The sequence below is a fragment of the Podarcis gaigeae genome (genome assembly GCF_964106915.1).
Source record: "Podarcis gaigeae genome assembly, chromosome: 11".
Classification (NCBI taxonomy): domain Eukaryota; kingdom Metazoa; phylum Chordata; class Lepidosauria; order Squamata; family Lacertidae; genus Podarcis; species Podarcis gaigeae.
Genome location: NC_139687.1, coordinates 63,929,821 through 63,956,980, shown reverse-complemented (window position 1 = coordinate 63,956,980; position 27,160 = coordinate 63,929,821). Strand labels below are relative to the sequence as shown.

General features: G+C 47.0%; 2 long non-coding RNA genes across 2 annotated transcripts in view; one reads left to right on the top strand and one right to left on the bottom strand.

The window, feature by feature from the left end:
• Positions 1–23,100, top strand: part of LOC310827245 — a 53,641-nt gene extending 30,541 nt beyond the window's left edge. Inside the window, exon 2 of the long non-coding RNA XR_014556252.1 lies at positions 23,029–23,100. This is a non-coding gene — a long non-coding RNA (uncharacterized lncRNA). The remainder of the gene's footprint in view (positions 1–23,028) is intronic.
• On the bottom strand, positions 3,806–26,039 carry LOC310827240. The gene is made up of 3 exons (XR_014556247.1): positions 25,826–26,039; positions 23,542–23,630; positions 3,806–3,974 (listed from the first exon to the last, which is right to left on the bottom strand). It is a non-coding gene; the product is annotated as an uncharacterized lncRNA (long non-coding RNA).
• Between the last annotated feature and the right edge of the window lie 1,121 nt (positions 26,040–27,160).

Here is a 27,160-nt window from a genome sequence, read left to right as displayed (position 1 = left end):
AGAAAAAGTTATTAATAACATCAAGCCTAAAGACATAAAAATAACAGTAAATACACCATTATATTTCACTATCTTCTAAACATTTTCTAATGCTAATAATGTGAATGTTTGTTTAAATCCTGCCATCAAGTCTATTGACTTTCTTTGTTTTTGCAAATATAATATGAATAGAGAGCTTGGATGGACATTGGTCAGGTGTTAGGTACTAAGCTTGGATCCTAGAACAATAGGCAAGTAGGATCGTAGAATGCAACAACTGATTGGCTTGCAGGAGAAGACAAATCAGGCTCCAGGAGGAAGTTAATCAGCCTATTAGGCTGGTAGGATCCTAGAATGCAACGACTGATTGGCCTGCAGGAAAAGACCAATCAGGCTCCAGGAGGGAAGCAGAATCGCCAGTCAGACAGGACTCATTGTGTAAATAATGTATATAAAAGGTTTGGGGGGCAATTCAATCACTGTTTTAAAAGCTGCAATAAAGAGCATGAAACCACTACAGGACTACGAGTATATTTCACTGGCGACGAAGGTGGGATCCTGCTGAGTTGTCTGCCGCGCACCGCACACAGCCGCCACAGGCAACACAGCATTGCACTGGTGTTATGTACTGATCTGAATAGGATCCAAAATGCAGCAGTCTGATTGGTCCTAGAACAATAGGATTCAGAATGCAGCAGTCTGATTGGTCCTAGAACAATAGGATTCAGAATGCAGCAGTCTGATTGGTCCTAGAACAATAGGATTCAGAATGCAGCAGTCTGATTGGTCCTAGAACAATAGGATCCAGAATGCAGCAGTCTGATTGGTCCACAGGAGCCACCCAATCCAGCTCCAGGTGGAAGTGAATAAGCAACCTGATTGGCCTACAGGAGAATCCCAGAATCAGCCAATCACGTGGGGCCCATTGTGTAAATAATGCATATAAAGCAGACATTCTGGGGGAACATTCATTCCTCCTCACCACTATGAGCTGAATAAAGAGTATGGAATCCACTCTCAACTCTGAGTACGGTATATTTCAACCGCGCATCCAGGCTACAGCTCCAGGACCCAAGGACCCAGAATGGTGACAGAGAACAGCTTCATGCCCTTCAGCTCAGGAGACTGGGAAGGATACGCCATCCGCTTCCAGTTCCTCCTGGAGGCAAAGGATGTCACCAACACAGCCAAGAAGAGGGCGACCTTCTTCAGCGTCTGTGGAGAAGAAACATTTGAGATTGCCCAACCCCTCCCCTCTTAAGCTGTGACTCTTAAGCTGTGATTCCTGCATTGCAAGGGGCTGGACTAAATGACCCTCTTGAGCATCTTCCAGCTCTGCCATTCTATGAAACTGTTTCTGTTCAGTCAGGTCGGGATGACATCCCAGGCCAGTCCCACAGTCTGCTGCTCATGGCTCCCCTTTCCCATGCTGACTGTACCATAGCCTGACAGTCACACGAACCAACATGGGGCAGGCAATGGTCATGTTGAGCCGCGTCTCCCTGTCTGTGGTGGGTCAGAGGGGCAAAGTGCAACCCTAGCAGGACCACCTTAGCTACATTTCCGAGCACAATTCAAAGTGTTGGTGCTGACCTTGAAAGCCCTAAATGGCCTTGGCCCAGTAGACCTGAAGGAGCGTCTCCACCTCCATCATTCAGCTTGGATGCGGAGGTACAGCTCTGAGGGCCTTCTGGAGGTTCCCTTACTGTGAGAAGTGAGGTTACAGGGAACCAGGCAGAGGGCCTTCTCGGTGGTGGCACCCGCCCTGTGGAACGCCCTCCCAGCAGATGTCAAGGAAATAAACTACTACCTGACTTTTAGAAGACATCTGAAGGCAGCCCTGTTTCGGGAAGCTTTTAATGTCTGATGTTTTATTGTATTTTAAATATTTTGTTGGAAGCCACCCAGAGTGGCTGGGAAAACCCAGCCAGATGCGCGGGGTATTATTATTATTATTATTATTATTATTATTAATAATAATAATAATAAGCTGCTTTTCCAGCATCAACTCGTCACAAGTGCTTGTTGGAGTGAGACCCCACACAGCACCATGGAGACTTTTCACTTATTTTTTATTTACTATTTTTATAACATAAGAAAGATTACCAATAACAGTTCTACATCCTCCCCAGTTGTTTTTCAACTCTCCTTTTTAAAGCAGCAGGTTGGGCGAGATATTATCTCCAATGCTGCCGTTCCAAAAGCTCCTCAATAAAGCTGACTTTTCAATAAATCTTCCTGCCCGGTATGTTGGCTTGAGTGCCAAGGCCATTTGCCTTATAGTTCCTAACCATTCTGACATATATCTCTCAGAAAGAGCTGCTGGAAAGAGGGTCTTTGTGGCTGTGGTCACGTCCCTCTCCAGGTAATGGAAGCAATAAAAAGAGAACGCCGGCAGTCACGTGAGAGCCCCTAAGTCACGGGGCGTCCCTGCAAACGGGAAACCCAGCCTGTAAATAACCAATTTGGCTCCTGCGCTTCAAGGAGAAAGCACAGCCAGCCATCCCAACCCAGAAATAGCCCCAGAAGTTCTTAATTGCTTTCAATGTGTTTTTTATGATTCTGTTCTTTGCCCCTCTCCCAGGTTTCGAAAGAGGATTAGGCAAACTCATAGAGGAGGAGAGGGCTATCTTTTTCTTTTTTAAAAATAACCTTTTATTATACATCACTTAATATTAATGTAAGGGATGTGGGTGGCGCTGTGGGTTAAATCACAGAGCCTAGGGCTTGCCAATCAGAAGGTTGGTGGTTCGAATCCCCACGACGGGGTGAGCTCCCTTTGATCAGTCCCTGCTCCTGCCAACCTAGCAGTTTGAAAGCATGTCAAAGTACAAGTAGATAAATAGGTACCACTCCAGCGGGAAGGTAAACGGCATTTCCGTGCGCTGCTCTGGTTCGCCAGAAGTGGCTTAGTCATGCTGGCCACATGACCTGGAAGCTGTACGCCGGCTCCCTCGGCCAGTAAAGCAAGATGAGCACTGCAACCCCAGAGTTGGTCATGACTGGACCTAATGCTCAGGGGCCCCTTTACCTTTACCTTTTTAATATTAATTTACATAAAACTTAAACAATACATACAATACAAACAATACCCATTCCACCTATTACACCTCTTGGACACTAACTTCTGGTTCTTCTCATTGTACTGTTTTGCATTTTGTTATCCTGTACACAATTCATTATTTTTTTAAAGTTTTCCCATTTCTTTATATTTCAAGATTCATTCTAGATCTGCCAGGAGTTTACCATTATCACCATAGTTTTTAAGATATTCTTTAAACATTATCCACTCTTTAATAACTTTTTGTATTGATTTTCCTCTTAATCTCCCTGTCATCCTTGCAAGTTGTAAATATTGTATCATTTTTGCTTGCCAGTCAGTTTTTGTGGGGATGTTATCACTTTTCCAATTCTTTGCTATCAAAATCCTAGCAGTTGTGGTCACGTACATGAACAGAGGTCTATGATTTTTCTTAATTTCCATGGACATTATTCCTCATAGGAAGGCCTCAGGTTATATATGGTGTCCCAAAATTCTCTTATTCTCTTACAATTCCACCACATGTGCATAAATGTACCCACCCCAATTTTACACCTCCAACAAGCACCTGAACTGTTCTTTTACATTTTTGCCAATTTGGCCAGGGTTAGGTACCACCTGTATAGCATCTTCTTTTCATTTTCTCTGAGACTGTAACATGCAGTGAATCTAATAGGAGAGGGCTGTCAGTGACCACTAGCCGGGACGGTTCTATTCTCTGCCTCCAAATCCCAGTTGCTGCAAACCAGAGGAGGGGAGGGTGATGCTCTTGGGCTCAGGCCCTGCTTTTGGTCTTCTCATCATCATCGAACCTTTATTGGCATCTCATACAAACATTCAGAATAAATAGGCCAGTGCGATCTCGTCACCATTTCAACAGTACAGTCATTTGCCAAAGGGAAGAAGAGGTGAGCAATCTATTTCATCTCTGTGGGTCTCCAGCAAGGGCAGGATCCTGTAGCGTACTTGGGTGACAAAAAATCAAATAGAGGAGCTTAGCTACTGTCTTGGTGAGCTCCTGGTCTCTCCCCTCTAATAAGAAGCGTATAACCTCTGTCTCTGGTTTCAATGTTGGAATACATAGATGGTCTAGAAATTGTGGGCGGAGCTCATCATACATTTTAGATTTAAGGACCATGTGAGCGAGAGTTTCCACCAGGTGGGCATCACATGGGCACATCCTATCGCCTTCTGCCATACCCGCAAACCTACTCCAAGGGAGGTTAGAGGGATTAGAATTGAATCTAGCCAGCGAAAATTTGGACTTCTCAAAAGAGGTGTGTGGCTGGTCAGTATGAGTACAGGGTGCTAGACCAGATGGGCCCCCTTTGGCCTGATCCAGCAGGCTCTTTTGACGTTCTTGGGAAGGGCAGCAGAAAAATCAAATCAATAACTGGGCCCTGTGATGAACTGATTGTGGGATGTGATCCATAAGAGGCAGTCAAATACAACATTCCTTGCAATGCTAGAGAAGACAGGCTAGGGAATGTTTGGTCCAGCCAGTTGAAACTTCCTGTTCCTCCTGGCTGGAGCATCCTTCCTTTGCATGTGATAGGTGGGTGTGACCTTACCTGTCCAGGTAACAAAAGGACGAGTCACGCAGCACACCTCTCTCTTTTTCACTTCCTTCTTCGTTTGACCAGCTTCTAGCTAGGACTGCTCTGCTAGCTCTCAGCTAGCAGAAGCACTGGGATCATTCACCCATATGGGGTAGATCCACATGAACATATTTGCAACCAAGTTTGCCTTCAGGAATCCAACTGTGAACTGATGTAAGTAAATTTCTTTTATTGACTTTGAATAAGATTGTGGCATCTTTATTCTTTTAAGAGGGATTCAAGGGAACTTACCAGGAACGTACAATTCAATCTGAGACAGATGGAATTGTATAATAGTGAGAGGCTCACACGAGCCTGCAACCAGCTATCTGCTGTGCATGTAAAGGGGGGATGTAACTCTGCTAAGTAAAGGAATTTGCTAGCGCAAGTTAGGAAGGATATTAATAAACACTATATCCTCTCCTGCCACCCTGAACATTCCCACACTGATTCCCACCCCCAAGCATGACATGAGTGCCTGTGTTCCAAGGAGTCCTTCCCAGGCTGCTCATTGCCACAGAGGAGAAAGCCACCCCCTTCAGGCTGGCCTCCAGGGTTGACTGCCACTGGGTGTGGAGGCTCCACATAGTGACCATGAATAACATGTGCCTCTCTTCCTCTTCCCCTCTCCACCTATCTGATCTCTTTTAGAAGCCATCAGTGCTAGCGGTTGTCACCACATCTTGTGATGGGGAACACCAGGTGCTGAATCTGCTCTTTCTTCTCTTTTTGTCTGAAGCACTCTGCCAATCAATTCCCTTAAATAGCACCCTCTAAGTTTTGGCATTTTGGAAGAACCTCTGCATTTGATTTGTCCACACCACTCTTCATTATGGAAAAACCTCTCCTTTAATTGAGCATTTTCCAAAAAAGAATAATAATGAAAGGGCCTTTTAACATCTTAACCCTTTAATGGTAAGGAAGGTCTCCCATTCTGAACAGATCTTCTCTCTGAGAACCTTCCTGGGCTTATAGTACCATAGCATGGGTTGCCAGTGCCCGGGGCGACATGGAGGGAGGGTGAGAGGGAGGGAAACTGGCAGAGTCTGCAAGTGCATTCAACTGCCTAGTGGTGTCCACGTCACCCAGGAGATCACAGCCACAGAGATAAGAAAAGAAGAGTTGTTCCGTTGTCTGGAGGCGTCACTTCTTGGTTCACAAAGAGTAGCCATTTTCAACAGAGCCCAGAAACAGAAGCACACAGCTGTATTGAGGAAACACTGCATGTTGAAATTTTTCACCCCCTAACAATTTTTCACCTCACCCCGCTATGCCACTTCATGTTGAACAACACCAATTTTGAGGTCATGTCTGCGCTACCAGCCAGGGAATGCTCTATGCTTCTTGCCACCCACTCCTGCCTCAGAGCAATCTTCCCCAACCTGGTGCCCTCCAGATGTTTTGGACTCCCATCAGTCCCAGCCAACACAGCCATGCAAGACTTGCAAAATTCAGCTATTGGAGAGGACCAAGGGGTCTTGTAGTCCATAGCATTTGGAGAGCACCAGGTTAGGGGACTTAGCCAATCTGTGATCCACAAGAGAATCTCTCCTCTTATTCCTTGACTGCTAGGCTTACTCAGGAATCTTTGGTGAGGCACCTTCTCAAAAGCTTTTTGAAAGCACAAGCATGCCATATATATGCCTGCTAGCACTTTCAAAAAACTCTAATGCAGGAGTCTGCAAACTTTTTCAGCAGGGGGCTGGTCCACTGTCCCTCAGACCTTGTGGGGGGCCAGACTATATTTTGAAAATAATAATAATGAACAACTTCCTATGCCCCACAAATAACCCGGAGATGCATTTTAAATAAAAAGGCACATTCTACTCATGTAAAAACACACTGATTCCCGGACCATCCGAGGGCTGGATTTAGAAGGCGATTGGGCCGGATCCGGCCCCTGGGCCTTAGTTTGCCTACCCATGCTCTAATTGGTTGGCAAAGCAGGAGTTGCCTTGGCATAAGCCATGCTGGCTGGGCTTGAGCAAGGCTTGTTCTTCTACATGCTTGGTTGTTTTATCTTTAACAATGCTTTTCACCTGTATTCCTGGGATGGACAGCTGTCTGTGACTGGGGGAGCAGCATTTGCACAGAACTGCTCTTTATAGCCCCATAGCAGCCCATGGGCCATTTGCAGGAACGAAGACAGGGCTTTGCATTTGCTAAGGAACCCCTCCATACTTCCTTCTCTTGTTTAAGCAGCCCACGAGATGTTTACTTCATTTTACCATCACTCTCCCTCCCCGCCCCAACGCACACACTTTTCAGGATTTTTATGTAAAAGGCCTTGTCCTGGTGTTTCCATAGCAACCCTTTCCCAACGTCTGTTTGGAGCAGACTAGAAAGAGAGCACGGAGATTGGAGGACGGCTTATTTGGAATGATGCTGGGAGGAGGCCTGACTCCTATCTGCCCTCTCTCTTCTCATTCAGCAAAGGCCTTGATCAGAGCCGGGTGGGACTGACAGAGACATTGAGAGCTGCAAATCTCCCTGGAATCAAAGGCCTGGATGGGGAGAGGGAGAGGAAGCGAGGAGGAAATGCCCAGCGTCACACGAGACGCATTTGCTCTTTAGAGAAAATGTGTGCAGGAAGCAGAGGGATCTCGTGCCAAAACTATTCATGGTGGGTAGAGATGATCTAGAGGATGCTTCCATGGAATCACAGAATTGCAGAGCTGGAAGGACAGGGTCATTACTTTCAATAGGCCTATTCTGAGAAAAAATTAGCTGACTACCCTCCCCATACTGTTTAAGTTGACTTGGGGACCCTTCTGAGGGCTGAAAGGCAGCATTAAATTATCAATCAATTAATATCTGGGTTTACACATGCATTGATGGAAATATTGAATCATAAAATCACAGACTTGGAAGGGACCCTAAGGGTCATCTAGACCAACCCCCTGAAATGCAGGACTTTCAGCTAAAGCATCCATGGCAGATGGCCATCTAATCTCTGCTTGAAAACCTCCAAAGAAGAAGAGTTCACCTCCTTCCATCCCATGGTCAAACGGCTCTGACTGTCAGAAAGTTTTTCCTGATGTTGAGTTGCAATCTCTTTCCTTGGAACTTGAAGCCATTGGTTTGAGTTCTTCTCTTTGAAGCAGGATAAAACAAGCTTGTATCATCGTCCACATGATAGCCCTTCAGAAATCACAAGAAAGAAGATTTCCAAGAAAACATTAGGAAGAGCCATTCAACATTAGAATGGCTTCCCTAGGAAGGTGGTGGCCTCTGCTTCATTGGAGGTGCTTAAACAGAGGTCAGATGGCCATCTGTCAGGGATTCTCTAGGCTGCGATTCCTGCATTGCAGTGGGTTGAACTTGTGCTGGGCCCGGGGGTAACCCGTGAAACGTGGTCCAGGACCGGACCAGAATCCAAAGGTCCTGCTAGGAGTCAGTCCAACAGGGCCAAGGCAGGACACGAGGCAGGAAACCAGGCAAGGACAGCTACAGGATCTCAGGCAGGATCTGGCATACAGCAATGTTGCTCCCGCAACCTGGGGCGGGGTCCGACAGCCTTTTATCTTTGTCGGGGTAACGGCCAGTCCTGATCCCCCGGCGACTCACCTCCCTGTTTCACCTAAAGGTGAGCACTCCTCCTGCGAGTACTCAGGCCTCTCCTTCTCTCAGACCTGAGTCTCTGCAGCTTGGGAGACGTTGGTGGGTGACTAGACCCAGGGGCCGCCTCAGCCTCCCCTGACCCAACCGGTAGTGGAGCAGCTGTAAGTGATGGCCCAGCTGGAGGCAACGAGGTCATCCCCGCATCTGGAGCCAGGGCAGGATCAGGCCCCTGACTCAGCCCAGCTGGTGCTTGTTGCAGGGGAACCTGTGCAGACTGAGTCTTTTCTGGTTCTGAGTCCAAGCCCGAGTCCCAGAATCACAGAACTATAAGACCCCTGGGGGTCCCTTTATACAGTGGTACCTCTGTGCTGGAGGAGACTCTTGAGAGTCCCTTGGACTGCAAGAAGATGAAACCTATCCATTCTGAAGGAAATCAGCCCTGAGTGCTCACTGGAAGGACAGATCCTGAAGCTGAGACTCCAAGACTTTGGCCTCATGAGAAGACCTCATGAGAAGAGAAGACTCCCTGGAAAATATCCTGATGTTGGGAAAGATGGAGGGCACAAGGAGAAGGGGACGACAGAGGACGAGATGGTGGGACAGTGTTCTCGAAGCTACCAGCATGAGTCTGACCAAACTGCGGGAGGCAGTGGGAGACAGGAGGGCCTGGCGTGCTCTGGTCCAGGGGGTCACAAAGAGTCGGACACGACTAAACGACTAAACAACAACAACAACCACCTTTGTACTTAATTCGTTCCAGAGGTCTGTTCTTAACCTGAAGCACCACTTTAGCTAATGGGGCCTCTACTGCTGCACGATTTCTGTTCTCATACTGAAGCAAAGTTCTTAACCTGAGATACTGTTTCTGGGTTAGGGGAGTCTGTAACCTGAAGCCTATGTAACCTGAAGTGTCTGTAACCCGAGGTACCACTGTAATTCTATGGTTCTATAAGACACCGGCAGGGAACGAAGGTGGGACCTTCTCCATGCAGAGCTGGAGGTCATGGTGCATCTCTCTGCGGAGGAGAAGGAAAGCTAGCCTGGAAAGCAAGGGCAGGAGGAGCCTTTTGCCGGCAGCTTGGCGTGTCTGGGCCGCAGTCCAGATGCCCGGGGGAGGATGCCGTGAGAGAGTCACAACTCCTGGGAGAGATCTGGCAGGCAGAAGACAAACATCTGCGTTTAGGAAGGCGGCTCATCCCCCTGGGGTGCTCTGTCTCTAAATGGAGACAGGCCACAGGCCAACAATCCGCAAGCAAACTAATAAAAACAGCCAATGAAAATAGCGCAGAGTCCAATGAATACCACGTGCCCAGAAAGAGATTTCGGGAGGCTTAAACTGAGCTGGCATTTCCATGCTGGTGAGAGGAGCCTCGAAGCCCAAGCAAGTGCATCACAGACAAATACTCGTCGTGACTTCTATCTGCCGAAGAGAGTAGTATCTTCCTTCCTCTCCCTCGGGGGCCAGCAGAGAACAAGGCAGCGCTGTCAACAAAATTTATGGCAGCTCAGCTGTGGCCTCCCACCAATGAAACATTTAGGCTACTGGGACTCCACCAGCCCAAGCAGATTGTAGGATTCAGGGCAGATAAAAGAAAAGAGATCTTCACGCAGTGCACGGCAAAACTGTGGCAGGGAGGGCCACCAACTTTAAAAGAGGATAAGAGGATAATTTGCAGAGGATAAGGCTGTCAATGGCTATAAGCCATTGCTGTTGGCATCTATCTGTCTCGAGAGATAATGGAGGAGTGTGCCTTCAGGGGTGAAGTCCAGCCTCTGGAGAGTTACAGCGCCTGCTGTGGTTGTAGAGACCGATGTGGGAGAGACATGTTTTGTTGCAGCTGGGACAGAGGAAGGTGTTTCTTCTCCCTGTGCTCCTCCCAGGTCTTTCCTCTTCTGGTCACTGCTATGGATACAAGACCTGATTGTCTGTCTGCAGACACTGTGGTCGTCTACAAGGGATTCCCACACGACAGGTTTGATGTTGCCAGCCTTCATGCCATGTTTGCAGACATCTTTGTAGCACAGCAGAGTTGGTCTCCCAACTGGCCTGGTGCTGGAAGCCAGCTCCTGTAGAGCACCTCCCTGGGGATCCTGCCATCTTCCATTCTGCGGACACGGCCAAGCCAGTGTAGACTGTGGGCTTTGTTTGTCCTGTTATGTGATGCCCCAAACCTTCCTGGCACAGCGCATGTGGAAGGCATTGAGGTGTCACTCCTGCTGGTTGTAAGTTGCCCACGATGCACTTACATAAATCAGCGTGCTCAACACGCAAGCCTGATACACCTCCATCTTGGTATTGGACGTTAGCACAGCTCAGTGTCGATGGAAAGGTTGCTGGCTAAGGACTCTGTCAAGGCAAATCTTATAAAAAATGTAGTATAAACATCGACAACTGGGAAACACTGGCCTGCAAGTGCTCCAGTTGGAGAACAACCTTGACCAAAGGTGTAATGGGCTTTGAAGACGCTTGAACTCAGGACGCAAGGGAGAAATGTGCCAAGAGGAAGGCACGCTTGGCAAACCCTCACTGTGATCAACTCCCACCCGGAAACCTATGTCCCCACTGTGGAAGGACGTGTGGATCCAGAATTGGCCTCCACGGTCACTTATGGACTCACTGTTAAAACCGTGTTTATGGAAGACAATCTTACTCAGCTATGAGGGATCAAAGAAGAAGAAGAAGAAGAAGAAGAAGAAGAAGAAGAAGAAGAAGAAGAAGAAGAAGGTGGTTATGGTAGATCCCAGGAAGACAAAATCATCTACCACCTCAAGTGTGTGGTCCCCAAGGCTGATGCATGAAGTGCTTGTGGTGTCCTGACCCAGGATGTTGGTTTTTGCCAGGCTGATGGTAAGGCAGAACTTTCCTGCCTTTCCCCCTCATTTTTCTCCAAGGGGCTGAAGGTGCTGTAGATAGTTCTCCCCTTCCCCATTTTGTCCCCACAACAACCCTGTGAAGGAGGCCGAGAGTGGTCGTGGTTGGCCGAAGGGTCAACCAGTGAACTTCATGTCTGAGTGGGGATTCAAAGCCTGGTCTAGAGAGCCAGTGTGGTGTAGTGGTTAAGAGCAGTAATCTCGTAATCTGGGGAACCGGGTTCGCGTCTCTGCTCCTCCACATGCAGCTGCTGGGTGACCTTGGGCTGGTCACACTTCTTTGAAGTCTCTAAGCCCCACTCACCTCCCAGAGTGTCTGTTGTGGGGGAGGAAGGGAAAGGAGAATGTTAGCCGCTTTGAGACTCCTTCGGGTAGTGATAAAGCAGGATATCAAATCCAAACTCTTCTTCTTCTGGTCTCTTGGGTCCTAGTCCGACACTAGCCATTACACTGCACTGTCTCTTTGTAAGCAAGGCATAGGGAAATAAGAGGCAATGAAAACCCACGTGGCCATCAAGTAGTTTAGTTGGCTTACAAAATGAATACGTAAGGAAGAATTAGACAAAGTCCTGGAGGAGAGAGAGAGGGAGAGAGAAAGAGAGAGAGAGAGGACTTCCGGTCAGCGCCATCGTTTAATGGATTTCCCACGGAGCTCCCGAGGGAGATCTGCTTTGTAGGCTCGGGTCCCGCAGCTACGGCGAAGCGGGGACCCCAAAAAATTACAGGCACGAAGCCTGTAAGCCGGAGACTCGGTGGGCACCTTTGCGCCCCCCCGAAGCCGTGAAGGAGCCTTTTTAAAGGCTTCGGAACGGCAGCGGGTGAGTGGCGCAGTGCTGAGAGTCGCTTGTACCCAGCCTGTGAAGCGAAGCCGCGTCGCCATTGACGGAGAGCGCTGATTTATTCCTTCAAATTTGGGAGCAAAGATACTACTACCCGTGAGTAGGACAAAGACCTAAGAAACAATTTGGGACTTAAATTTCTTGAATCTGGAAAACGAGACGGGAAAGGACCAAAAAGGAAGTCTGCCTTTCCGCTCTGCAGTAACATCAAAGCAAAGAACTGGTAAGCCTTAACTTTGAAGCTTCTTTTTGGAATAAGTGATCCTTTGTTTAAGAAACTGAGACCCTCCCCCCACGGGCAGGAGTGGGGGGAAAGGAAGAAATTGAATTTAAACTGCCTGCTGTAAAAAAGAGAAAAAAATGGACTATATTTATACCGCTGTACCTTGACTCTGGGACGGACTGCCGGAGAAGGGAAGTTGGCTGTAGACTGTCAAGAGTGAAAGTAACAAAGTAATGATAGACTTTTGCTACTGAATTTGGAAAGATACACTTTCCCTGGGACTATAGGACTTTGTTTCAATTTTGTGGAGACTAATACTGTGAGCCTATGCAAAAATTGGGAACTGTGTGGGACTATCTTTTTACATAAGAATACCTCCATTTTAAAACGATTTAGACAACAACAGACTTTTCGCCCCCTGGAGGAGAATTGGTTAGTTTCAGCAACAAGTGAAGTTTAGCTTGCTGAATTGCTGGGAAAAGAGAATTTGGAATGTGGGAATGACCTTGACTGTAAGATAGTGGCATGGCAAATGATCAAGACAAAGGAGAGTCACAGGAAAAAACTTTGAGATCTGGCAGACAATACAAAACTGACTCTTTTACGAAAAGAAGGGCCTCTACATCTGGTCCTTCTGGAACAGGTGCTACAAAAGCCATGTCTGAGGATGCACTTTCGAAATTCTTGGGCAAAATTAATGAATCTTTGGACCAGCTAAAGAAACAAGGTGCAGAAACAAATAAACAAGTTGCTGAAACAAATAAGACAATAGCAGAGATCTCAGGGAAAATTGACTTAAATACTAAAAGTATAATTGACCTAGGAAACAAAGTGAACACTAATACAGAATCCATTGGGAAGCTATTAGAAGAAACATCCAGTACTAGAAGGATAGCCAAGGAGGCGAAAGAGATTGCAATTGCTACTGACGAAAAATTTCCACCGGTCATTAGGAAACTAGGAGAACATGATTTGGCTTTGTCTATGATTGAAATGCAGAGGAAGGAGAGGAATCTTAGGATCCGGGCAATACCAGAGAGTGAAGGAGATAACCTGGTGGAATTTCTAACAAAAGAGTTTTCGGATTTTTGGAAACAGGAATTGGAACAGGAAGAATTTAAAATAGAGAGTGCTTTCAGATTGGGTGCAAAACAAAGGAAGAATAAAGTAAGAGACTGTTTGGTAACACTAAGGTCAAGAGAAGAGAGAGATATAATTTTAAATTTGCGCTATCAAAGAACTTTGCGAATTGAGGATTCCTTCGTGGAAATTTTTAAAGATATCCCGAAACACATTTTGGATGCAAGAAGTCAGTACAAGGATCTAGTGGTACTACTGAAGAAGAACAGTGTACCTTTCAGGTGGGAATACCCTCAAGGCCTATCCTTCAAGTACAAGGGGGAAAAAAGGAAAATAAAGACCGAGGAGGAGAAAGACAAGTTCCTAGAGCAACACGAAGAAGATCTCTACAAAGGGGCGGAATCTGGACAAGATTATACAGGAGGAGGAATTTTGGACAAAGACAAGTTACAATTTAAAAAGACACCACCGGCGGAGGAAGAAGATCCACTTGGAGCAGTAGGAGGAGAAGATAAATAAATCCCATCATGGCTTTGAAACTATTGAGTTGGAATTGTAACGGTTTGAACATTCCCCGAAAGAGAAAAAGTGTTTTTCACATATTAAAAAAAGAGCAATTGGACTTGATTTGCTTACTAGAGACACATGTGACGAGATTACACAGGAAATTACTGATTAACAAAAGATTAGGTCAAGAATTTATCTCATCAGACAAAGTTAAAAAAAGAGGAGTGGTGATCTATGTAAAGGAAAAATGGCAACCGAAATTAGTCTTTAAAGATGATCAAGGAAGATATTTGGCAATTGAAATTCAAGTTCAAGGAGAGAAATTTTTGATCGTGGGAATCTATGCACCAAATGAGGGGAAAGCAGAATTCTTTACAAGGTTAAAGCTCATAAAGGTTTTAAAAATCATATTGTCAGGAAAGCACTATACAATGTCTGGATCAGATATAAAGACTTGCTGGAAAGTAAAACTCCAAGGTGGTTGTCGCCAATGGAGGCAAAGGCTCCTAAAAAACTTAATATGGAGGCCAATTGGCCGAGATATGGAGAAATTTTGGAACAAGAGGGGGACAAATTGAAACTGCAAAGTTTTGAGAAATTAAAGGGGAAAGTGAGAGATTGGCTTCATTACTATCAAATAATGGAAGTTTTCAAAATGGACAAAAAAATTGGCTTCCAGGTGGAAAAATCAAAATTAGAGACTGAACTGCTAGAACCCAGTACTAAGAATTTAGCAAGAATGTATAATTTGCTGTTGGAATGGAATACACAAGATGAATTGGTTAAATCGGCAATGATTAAGTGGGCACAGGACATTGGTCATGACATTTTGTTTGCTGACTGGGAAAGGTTGTGGACCACCGGTATGAAATTTACGGCATGTAATGCCTTAAGAGAGAATATTGTGAAAATGATCTATAGGTGGTACATGACCCCAGTCAAGCTAGCAAAAATTTACCATTTGCCCGATAACAAATGTCCCATTAAACTTTAATTAGTTTAATGTAAATGCCCAGTGCGCTTCCATCGTCACAAGTCCCACTACAGCAGAGTATTTCGCACAGCAGTTGAAGAAGGGCAGGAGAGGCAGTATCTTTTCAAAGAGGAGTCTTGGAGCATGCGGTTTGTAACTCAAAGATAAGGTTTATTTACAAAAACAAAAACAACCCTGGCGAAGAACCACACATCTCAGCAAACACGCCCAAAAAAGGAGGAGAAAGGGAAGAACAAACACACAGGAGACTATTTATACAAACTCATGTTCCTGGAAGCCTAATGACCTCCAGCTGCTCAGTGATTAGAGCGTTTCTGCTACCCTTTAACCCTTTGATAGCAACAAATGTTGGAAATGTAAAGAAACTGATGGAACATTCTTTCACCTTTGGTGGACGTGCCCAAGGATTAAGGCTTTCTGGGAAATGATCTATAATGAACTGAAAAAGGTACTTAGGTACACCTTCCCTAAGAAACCAGACGCTTTTCTTCTGGGCATAGTAGGCCAACTGGTGTTAAAGAAGGATAGAACTTTCTTTATGTATGCTACAATAGCTGCAAGAATACTCATCGCAAAGTACTGGAAGACGCAAGATCTACCCACCGTGGAAGAATGGCAGATGAAGGTGATTGACTACATGGGACTGGCGGAAATGACGAGCAGAATCCGGGACCAGAGAAGGGATACGGCGGAAGAGGATTGGGGAAAATTTAAAGAATATTTAAAGAAATATTGTAAAATTAATGAATGTTAGAAAGACGCTGGATTATAAAATAAGGGGTTAATTGCGGCAAGGGTAAATTTAAAGAAACTAAATAATATTAAAATTAAGCTAAAAGTATGGGAAGAATTTGCTGAAAATTTATTCAGAAATTAGAATACAGAAAGGGGAGGTATGAGGAAGTCGGGAAAGTAAGCTATAAGAAAGAAAAATTAGAATTTATATGTGTTTTATGTTTGTATTTTCTTTTCTATATTGTCTTACTATTTTGTTTTTTCTTTATTTGTGTTGTGTATGAATTTGTGAAAATTTGAATAAAAATTTATTTTTTAAAAAAAAAAGAGAGAAAGAGAGAGAGAGAGAGCTCTGTGGAAGCTCCGTGTGCTATAATAGTCTATTTCTGAATACCAGGTCATGGGAACAAAGAGTAGAGCCTTGGGGCCATCTCTCTAATGTGGGGAAAGCCTGCAGGATGCCAAGCGATTCTCCTCCTCTGCCTTCTTCTCTGCTTCCCTTTGGTACTTAATCAGGGCTTTCCCTCCTCCAAGCCCTGCCGAAGTAATTGCATTGTTGATTAAGGAATTCCGCTAATGAACCTGAAATTACTGCCTCTAATTGCGTCTGTGATCAGGAGCCAATCCTCCACCCACAGCGGGCCGTCAAATCGTCCCTGCCTGGTGCACAGGGAAAGTGGATGGAGGCGGCTCTTTGGGATCTCCCTGGAACCCGGGGCAACTCGGGACCAAAGCAGCTTCTCAGGCCAAGGCTGAGTGTGCAGCCGTCCCTCTCTCTCCCCCCCCCCCCACTTCCTGGCTGCCAGTTTTCTCCAAGGCAAAATCCTTGTCATTTGTATGATTAATTGCAGTGCCTGAATCACAGAACTGGAAGCAGAGGAATGCAAGGTGGGACCTCGCTAGCTCTGCGCTAGTTGCTGGTTTGCTACTGTTGGACTACAACTTCCACCAGCAACAGGCTGGGGCTGATGGGAGCCGTAGTCCAAAACATCTGGATGCTGGATGGAGAAGGCTGGTTTGGAAGGCATGGTCCTCTGCTCTTTGTTGTGTTCACTCTTGGGACCCTTGTATGACATGCCACCATTATTTCCACCCATTTCACAGATGATGGAACTGAGGCTACGAGAAGGCCACTTGCACCAGTCAGTAAGCACTCCCACTGCTGGGAGAGGCAGTTTCTCCCAGGAAGCTCACTGGGAAAACCCATGAATAAGATGACCATCTTCCTACCCAGTCTACCTTTCAGAGCTATGGTAAGCAACAACCCCAAAGCAATTCGCAAGCTATTTCAGACTCTCCAAGTGTCCCTGTTTTCCAGGGATGTCCCTGATTTAGAGAAGCTGACGGTTTCTGATTTGATCCCAAAATGTCCCACTTTTCCTTAGGACGTCCCTATTTTCATTGGAGAAATGTTGGAGGTTATGGAGTTATCTGGCCCCTGAGCCGTCTGAAGGTAATCCTGTACGGTCAAACCTTGGTTCTTGAACGCTTCTGTTATTGTACATTTCGGTTTCCAAACGCCGAAAATCCGGAAGTAACTGTTCTGGTTTTTGAACCATTTTTGGAAGCTGAATGGCTTCCGGGAATTTTTTTTCTTTTTTTCTCCTTTGATTTTGCCAACCATCCTTTGATCCTCAGTTGTCGAACATTTTGGAAGTTGAACAATCTTCCGAAACGCATTACATTTGACAGCCAAGGTTTGACTGATTTTTTAATGTTTAATGTTTTATTATGTTTTTATATATGTTGGAATCTGCCTAGAGTGTCTGGGGCAAGCCAGTCAGATGTGTGGGGTATAAATAGTCAAATTATCATTATGGAATGGGACATCCCTATTTTCACTGGAGAAATGTTGAAGGGTATGCTATTTCTACAATTGTTTTCAGTCCATAGCCATTGTCTTCACTCTTAATATTGGGACAATCCTAAATCTCCCTGAACTGGGCATTGTTTTTTTCAGGATAGGGAAGTTTGGGAGGTGCCTTATTTTACTTAAGCCTCCTCATTAGAGATGGCTTATTTGAAAACTGCACATATTTAAATGAATTTACATATGCACATAGTACTTTTCCGGGTGGGAGCCAAAGTAAATACTACAAACATAAAACCTATGTAACAGAAAAGAGGCAGGAGACTGGTTTCTCACAAAATGAACGAGAAAAAAGGTGCCTGCACATTTCACCCCATACCTCAGGTTCAACAAATGCTAGGTGGGACGCAGGTGGCGCTGTGGTCTAAACCACTGAGTCTAGGGCTTGCTGATCGGAAAGTCGGGGGTTTGAATCCCTGTGACAGGGTGAGGTCCCGTTGCTCGGTCCCTGCTCCTGCCAACCTAGCAGTTCAAAAGCACATCAAAGTGCAAATAGATAAATAGGTACCACTCCGGCAGGAAGGTAAACGCCGTTTCCGTGTGCTGCTCTGTTTTGCCAGAAGCGGCTTAGTCCTGCTGGCCACATGACCTGGAAGCAGTACGCCGGCTCCCTTGGCCAGTAAAGCGAGCTGAGCACCGCAACCCCAGAGTCGGTCATGACTGGACCTAATGGTCAGGGGTCCCTTTACCTTTACCTTTTACAAATGCTAGAATCTTATATTTTAAAATGGAAACTTGGGACTTGAGGGTGATGGCTTACCTAGGCAGAGGCAACAACTGCCCCCTTCCCCTTCCCCTCATGGGTGCCCATGATTTGCATGTGAGGATTGACATGCCCCTCCCCATAGAAGAGGCAGCTCCCCCAGCAGGGGAGGTTCCCCTGGGGCCACAGTGAAAACCCGTCATCTTTCTCCTGCTGGGAGCAACACGGGCTCACAGCAGAGGCCCACAGAACGCACAGGTTAGGAACATCTGTTCTCTTTTCATCTCTCATACCTGCTTTGCCATTCCCGGCAGCACCCTGCCCTGGAAAAGCCATTTAGCATATTAAAATTTCATAAGCCCATCTGAAGTGGAAGCCAAAGAGTCTCCATTGTTTTAATCACAAGGCTGTTGCGTCTCAAGCAGGCTCAGGGGAGCAGGAGCGATGGATGCTGCGAGATGATGGTGCGGAGAAGGGCATGCTGGGAGCCGTAGTTCCCCAGAGCCGTTGGCGCTTCTCTGCAGTAGCATGGAACCCCCTCTGTCCCTCAGGACCCAGAGCGACCCTTCCGTGCCTCTTCCCCGCAAACTGGTATGAAGTTCACAGGATCTGCACCAGCACTTAGTCTCATGCACGGAATATCTGGAGAGAAACTCTTGTCTTGCTACGCTGTTGTGGGCATTTAGGTCCAGAAATTATTCAGGAATGGCAGGGCATTTCCCCACTTGAGACTGAAACTGCCTCTTGCAATTCCACACTCCATAACTGATGTGCTTGTACAGCCTGCATAGACTTAAAAATAGCTCTCTCCTCACTTTGCAAGTGTTTCCACACATGCATGCATGCCCAAGCATCGCACGAGAAGGTCAAAGGTCCCTTATATGAGGCTGCCGTAAGGCCAGGTGAGATGCAAACTGAGCACCGAGTATTATTTTCTGTGCATTTGGCTTGTCTGCCCACCCCCTTCCAACCCTCATGAAGATCTTCCTTAAGGAGAATCTGGTTTGTTATCCCTTAAATAGGCTTCCAAGATCTTTGGGCTATCGATGGCTATTAGCCAGGACAGCTCTGCCCTGCCGCTGCAGATGGAAGCAGCAAAGTTTCCGATTACCAGTTGTGAGTCGAGGACCTGCTACCCACATTGTAATACAATAAGACACAAAGACACATTATTTTAGGTTAATGGGCAAAATTAGGCCACAACTTGATTGGTTACAGCATGTGAGTACTATTGGCTTAGGCACTGGATGATACAGAAATACATGACTCCACCCCACTCAGCAGGGAGTCATTTCAGGGTCAGTAACCAATGTGAGGAGCTTGTTGATGCAAATGCAACTGGAAGCTTCCCCTGATGTCACTGGGGGTCATGCCATGGCCCTAGCCACCAACAGGGCATCAGACAGGATCCATGACTGCCGGATTCCTTTAATGGAATACCCCAAAGAGGAGTCTCCAACACAGCACACATATTCCAATGCCTAACTGCCAATACCAGAAAGTTGTGACGAGTTGTTACGAGGTAGGTGAAAAAAACAAGAGGCTGGTGCCAATTTGCCAAATGGATAAAAAAAGTCCTACAAGTTCCCTTGGGCAACCAAGGCAACCAACCGAAGTCCATAGCAAGGTCAGTATGCAAAGATGTAAGCAGGAACCGACTGGGAAAAGAACACTGCTGCGGCTGTGGGAATGTTCAGGGATGCAGGAGAGGATACCGGCATATTGTTTGGTTAGATCATTTCCCAACTTGTGTTAACAAGTTCCACAATTTAGCAGAGTAACATTCCCCTTTTTAAACTTGCAGCGGATGCGTTTGCTCAGGCTCGCTAAAGTCTCTATAATAACTGTTCTGGTATTTTCCCCTTATTCCCTCATAAAAGATAAGACATAACATAGTCTTCTACAAAAGTATAAAAAGGTTTACTCACATATCATTCTGTTCACAATCAGATCCCAGAAGGCAGACTTAGCTTAGAAAGTAACATATACCTAGAAACTATCTCATAAGAAGACAGTGCCTTTGTCCTCTCTTGGCTGGAGGCCAAGAGAGCATCTTTGGCTAAGCAGATGCTGCTTCTTTGATGCATGTAGTGAAAGAGAGAGAGATGGCTGCCCTGCCCTATGCTTTTGTCGTTACTTGCACAGGTGAGGCCACGCCCACCTCTAGTCACATGCAGAGGAAGTCTGTCCCAGCCTAGAAGAACACAGGAAGTTGACCTGCTGGCTGGACAAACATTCCTCCCCATGTGTAAACACGTTCACTCTAGGAATGTTGTACTTGACTGCTCTTGTGTTTCACATCCTGCAGCGGCTGCTTAAATGCAGCTAACCTCGCCCACCAGCCGGTCCTATTGGTTGGCTGAAAGGGGCAATCAAGAGAAGGGAGCCCTGTCTCTTGCGGGAAGTTGCTCCCACTCACAATCCCTCCCCTCTGGGAGGAGGAGAGGCCTTTCTGGAAGACATGGGAGGGGAGAGGGCTCTTGCACTCAAATCCTGCTTGTGGGTTTCCCATGAATGCATCTGGTTGGCCACCATGAGAAGAGAATGCTGGACTAGATTGGCCACTTTCCTGATCCAGCAGAATTTTCTTATGTTCTTTCCTGAGCTTGCCTGCCTGCCTGAACTCTTATGGTGTACCCAAGGTGAGGTAGCCCATGGGATCTTCTGGTAAGTTGTGGTGGATTGGAAGATGACATCCAGCTTTTCTGGTTCTTTCCACTTATTCCATGTCACACTTAAAAGTTTAATGTACATACAGTGCTGTGTTTGAGTGCATTGCATTTGGAAGCTTGCCTTAAGCAAGAGGTTGCACTCTGGGTGAAAGCGGAAGGCTGGTGTTCTTCAGTGAGTTAAACTGCCTGATGATTCATTGCCAGAAGCCTGAACAGGGAACCATTGGCTTCCTATCTCCATGCAAGGTGAAAGGGGAATCTTAATTCAGTGAATTTTGAAATGCTGAAAGTGAGGAGATTTGGGAGGTTGTTCTGTGTGACGCCCAAGGAAACACGCAGTGATGAGTCAGTGCACTGCAGAGTGGGCTTAACAAAAAGTTAGCTTATAAGTATGCTGACATGAACATAAGAAGAGCTGGCTGGATCAGGGCAATGGCCCATCTAGTTCAGCATGCTGTTCTCACAACGCCCAACTAGATGTATTATTGGGAAATCCACAAGCAGGATTTGAGCACAAGAGCAAATCCCCTCTCTTGTGGTTTCCAGCAACTGGCATTCAGAAGCACTGTTGCCTCCAACTGTGGAGGCAGAGCAGAGCAATAATAATAATAATAATAATAAATAATAATAAATTTATTTCTTCCCTGCCCAACTAGCTGGGCTTCCCCAGCCACTCTGGGTGGCTTCCAACAAAATATTAAAATACAGTAATACATCGAACATTAAAAGCTTCCCTAAACAGGGCTGCCTTCAGATGTCAGATGTCATCCGGGCTAGTAGCCATCAATAATAATAAGAGGAAGAGTTTGGATTTGATATCCCGCCTTTCACTCCCTTTAAGGAGTCTCAAAGCGGCTGACCTTCTCCTTTCCCTTCCTCCCCCGCAGCAAACACTCTGTGAGGTGAGTGGGGCTGAGAGACTTCAGAGAAGTGTGACTGGCCCAAGGTCACCCAGCAGCTGCAGGTGGAGGAGCGGAGACGCAAACCTGGTTCACCAGATTACGAGACTACCGCTCTTAACCACTACACCACACTGGCTCTCCTCCTCCATGAATTTGTCTAATCCTCTTTTAAAACCAGCCAACTCTCTGGTGGGAGAGAGTTCCATAGTTCAGCTATGCACTGCATGAAGGATTTATCTCTCTTGAATCTTGGCCTCATTGGATATCCAAGAGTTCTAGTGTTATAACAGAGGGAGAAATAATTTCCTCTCTCCATTTTCTGTGTGCCATGCATAATTTTACAAACTTCTATCCTGTCACCTCTTCCTTGCCTTTTCTCTAAAGTAATAGGTCCCAAATGCTGTTCTTCTCCTCTGAACCCTCCCTCCCTCCCTTCCCTCCTTCCTTCCTCCCTCCCTCCCTTCCTTCCTCCCTCCCTCCCTTCCCTCCTCCTCCCTCCCTCCCTCCCTCCCTCCCTTCCCTCCTTCCTTCCTTCCTTCCTTCCTTCCTTCCTTCCTTCCTTCCTCCCTCCCTCCCTCCCTCCCTCCCTTCCCTCCTTCCCTCCTCCCTCCCTCCCTTCCTTCCCTCCTTCCTTCCTTCCTTCCCTCCTTCCTTCCTCCCTCCCTTCCCTCCTTCCTTCCTCCCTCCCTCCCTTCCTTCCTCCCTCCCTTCCCTCCCTCCCCTCCTTCCCTCCTCCCTCCCTCCCTCCCTCCCTTCCCTCCTCCCTCCCTCCCTCCCTTCCTTCCCTCCTTCCTTCCTTCCTCCCTCCCTCCCTTCCTTCCTTCCTTCCTTCCTTCCTTCCTTCCTTCCTTCCTTCCCTCCCTCCCCTGTTGGCCCAACATGATCAGGAGGGACCAGCCCAGTCGGCTACTCCTTCTGATGCTTCCAGAGCCCTGCGCTGGCCTTGCATAGCGTGGCTCCTGCTTTCTTTCCACAGTGTGCGAAAGGAGAGGAAGATTTATGGGAGCTGCTCTGGAGATTTTCTCCATAATGACTAACGAAGGAGAACAGCACGAGCCGGACTTAAACAACAGGATCCTAAACAGCCAGTGAATTATTCAGCTCCAATTAATATTAATGGCTGGCAGGGGTGACGGATGGCAGGCGGGCAAGGAGCCTTGAGAGATGGACCCCCCTCTCTCTCCTCTGGTTAGGCAGGATGAAGCCGCAGGAAAGGCCTGACTAGATTCCTTGGGAACACTGGGGCAGAAGCAGGAAAGGGAAGAATGACTCCTACAAGAGGTAAGCTAGATAGAGGGGCTTATGGGGTGGGATGGGGGTCTCTCTTAAGTCCACTCTTCAGGATCTTGCAAGCTCCTATTGGTGGCAGAGGCAGAGCAAGCCAATCGGGCGCTTGGGGCGGCGTGCGTGGGGCAGGGCAGCCAGGCAGGATGCTCTGCGGGGCCTTTGAGGAGTTTCCCCAGCCACTCTGGGCAGCTTCCAACAGAATATTAAAATACAATAGTCTATTAAACATTTAAAACTTCCCTGAACAGGGCTGCCTTCAGATGTCTTCTAAAAGTCTGGCAGTTGTTTATCGCTTTGACATCTGGTGGGAGGGCGTTCCACAGGGCGGGTGCCACTACCAAGAAGGCCCTCTGCCTGGTTCCCTGTAACTTGGCTTCTCGCAAGGAGGGAACTGCCAGAAGGCCCTCGGAGCTGGACCCTGGTGTCTGGGGTGGAGATGCTTCTTCAGGTATACTGGACTGAGACCATTTAGGACTTTAAAGGTCAGCTCCAACACTGAGCTGTGCTTCCAAGGTGCTGGACAAAGCAGGAGTGTGGACGAGCCCTTATTCGCCTTTCTCTCCACCACTGATGGAGATGATGGGGGCACTTTTTATTGGGTGAGAATAATGCATTTCCCAAATATTCCACCACCCCTCATACCCCCGCCGCTTCATTCATCTTCCAGGAAAACAACCCACCTTCTTCAAAAGCTGAGTTTTACACTTGGGATTCAGCTGCAGAGCAACAAGCCCTTGGTGTTCCACTCAGGGTTAATTCTAGCCTGAAGCTGATGAGAGATGGACTGTCTTGGCAGCCACATATACACTCTGTGATCTCTCCCCCCCCCCACCACCCAGAGGCATCTTCTGGCCCAAGATGGCAGTGCCACTTCTTCCAGGCTGGAGGGAATCTCTCCTCTCCCCCCAGCCATCCACTTTCCATCTGCAGCCGCACTTAGCTCTGCTTGGTTGCTCCATTTCTGCAGAAGCCACGGAAAGTGCTCTGTGCGTATTGAGCAGAGTGACCTTAGAGTACCTGCCCTCCAACCGAGGCAGCAGAGGCCGTTTTAGAGTAGCATGGCCGCTCTGAGTGCACGGGGCACTGGGTTGCAGAGAGTGCCGCTACAACACTGTAGGACCGAGTGTGAGAGGTGCAGGGGTGCCCAGTTTTAGCATTGCACAGGGTGCCACTGAAATTTGAGGCCCCAAAGTTTGCCTTGGGCCAGTGGCAGAGCAAATGCACGGTTCCCTGCAGGGTCAGGGAAAAAACAATGCTGTCCAAGGTTGTAAAGACTGTGGAGAGAATAATTGGGTGCACTCTTCCCACCTTGGATCAAATCTACGCTTCCAGGTGCCATAAGAAAGCTGCAGAGATAGTGCAGGATAGTGCACACCACGGAAATGATCTCTTTCAGCTTCTGCCTTCTGGAAGAAGGTCCAGGGTTATAAAGACCAGGACTAGCCGCCTGAGAAACAGTTTCTATCCAAAGTGATTTTGGTTGAAAACACAGTGTAAGGTAGTCTCAGTGGGAGTATATTGTATTTAATTAGGGGGTATCAGAGTTTTTAGGGGGCTAACCAGGCTGGGATAGCTGGGATAGCAGGCTTGTGGGTTTTTGAATGTCTGATGTAGATATTTTCAGTTTCGTTGTTCTGTACGGGACAATGACAATAAAGATTATCATATTGTATTGTATTCTCGTATGCCTGAGCTGCCCCAGGTGAGTGTGTTCCCAAGGGGGACGTGGCGCGGATGGTACCCTCCTAAGCGTGGGATAGCCCATGGCGGACATTCGGCGTGCTGCCTGGCCGTGACTCCCAAGCCTCCCCCAAGCTGTCAAAACGAAGGGGGGAGGACGGAATGCTGCCAGCAAAGCGGCGCAGCGCTCTCCTTACCCCAACAGCTCGGGGTAGGCTTGGGAGTCGCAGGCGGGTGGTGCACCGAATGTCACCCCCCTCAGTGAGGGCATCTGGGGCATCTGCCCCCACCGCCCCCCTTCCTCCTCCCCTGTCTTGGGCTTCACACAGCTGCTTTGCATGCAGGGGAGGAGCTCATCCATACTTCTGTTTGCCCCACCCCCAGGAAAGTCTGCTTTTTACTACTGAATCAGAGTAAAAGGCAACCGGGTTTTCTGTGCAATGGCCATTGCTCCAAAAAGACTCAGTCGCGTCTTACGTTCACTTCAGGATGCGAATGGGGCTCCGGAACAGATCCCGTTCACATCCAGAGGTACCACTGTACATTAGGACAAAAGGAAACATGTCTGATCTCCTTCGTGTCCAAAGCAAAGAGGCAAAAGCAAAAATGTATACACAAAACGGAAGTTCCCAGCAGACTGTGCTGGAGTGTAAACAGACATGTGACACACAACAATCATGCCTGTTCCTTAAGGTGGAACGGAATATCTCAACAGTTGTTGTTGTTTACAATCAAACAGTCTATAAATTTTATGAAACAAATAAATAAATGGGTCCTGGAGCTGAGATGAGCTCGAATAAACCTCCCCAGGTGCCCAGAGGATGAGCCTGGCCTGGGGCTTGACCCCATGCCCAAACCACAGACGTCTTCCACATGTTCGCAAGCTCCTTGCACCCATACTTCCATCTCTTTCCATCATTTCCCATGTTTCTAATATATATACATATATATCTGGAGTGCCTCAGATGGTGCATTCCGTTGAAACATTTATTTCAGCCGGCTGGAGAAGCTGCCAGGGCATCTCCACCTCATTATCTGGGCTGACGCATCCTTCCGAAGGTCTTGCTTTGGATGTGGCCACAGAAGTCCTTCTTAGCAGAAGCTTCACTGCTGAGCCTCTGGCAGCATAAACAATCCAGGCTGACGCCTCAACGATACCTTTCATTAGGCTGCCTCTGCCCAAAAGGCTGCCTCGTAATTGGCAACGTGCGGCAAGGGTTTCAAACAGAGGTCAGCAGCATCCACCAGCCAGCTGAAAATCAAAGGACCTGTCAGTTTTGTTACCTGTCAGTTGTCAAATTCAGCCAACTCCATGGAACCAGACACAACTCACAGACCAGTCCTTCCTGAAACACGACAACACACCTACGCAAGACAGATTAATCCCCTTAAATTTGGATGCACTATGTACCAAAAGAAGCAAGCCAGCAAGTTTCTAGGTTCGATGGGATGGAGAAGAGAAACTTTAAAAGCTTGAAAGCAACGCCTCCTGGTGGGAGAGGGGGTCCCCCAAGCCAAAGTGTGTCTGGGAGGAAATTCCAGTAGCTGGGAGGAGAGGGAGAATTGCAATTCTCAATGCCCAAGACTAGCAAATGTGCTGCTCCTGGGGCCACCAGCAAGCAAAGGGGCAGCTAGGACATTTTGGAGCCTGGGGTCCTGTGTCCAATTCTGGGCACAGTTAAAGAAGGATATTGACAAGCTGGAATGCGTGTAGAGGAAGGTGACCAAGATGTTCAAGGGTCTGGAAACCAAGCCATAGGAGGAAGGATTGAGAAGTACTAAGGGGGGTACTAGGGGAGAAAAGAAGGCACCTTTTATCATAGGTGGTGGAAATGTAAGGTAGTAAAAGAATTTGGGGAAATGATATATAATGAGTTGAAAAAAATGTTTAAAATAACCTTTTCTTAAAAACCTGAAACTTGCCTTTTAGGAATTCTAGGTGCCGAAATCCCAAAAGAGCAGAAAAGACTATTTGTGTACGCGACCACAGCTGTGTGGATGTTATTGGCCCAGAGACAGAAAAAAGATCAAGTCCCGACCAGAGAAGAATGGCAGATCAAGTTGATGGACTGTGCCGAAATGGCTAAAATGACCGGGAGAATCAGAAATCAGGAAGACCAAAATTTTAATTAGGAATGGGGAAATTTTAAAACTTATGTTAAAGACCATTGTAAACCGTTAAAATCGTTAGTAGGGGTGGAATAACACTTGTAGTTTAATGGTGAATTTTGGACATAATGGAGGTGTAAAATATTTGAATTATCATAAAAGATGCGGGAGGAAATGATTAATAACAGGACCCACAAAGGGGAGGAGGGAAGTCCAGGAGATTCCTTGGAATCTTGTTTTTATGTTGTATGTTGGACATGTGATGAGAGAGAGAGAGAGAGAGAGAGAGAGAGAGAGAGAGAAGTCCTATGGGACTGAGAAGAGAAACTTTAGAAGTGTGAAGGCAATGCCTTCACTGGGAGCCAGTGTGGTGTAGTGGTTAAGAGCGGTAGTCTCGTAATCTGGGGAACCGGGTTCGCGTCTCCGCTCCTCCACATGCAGCTGCTGGGTGACCTTGGACTAGTCACACTTCTCTGAAGTCTCTCAGCCCCACTCACCTCAAAGCTCATA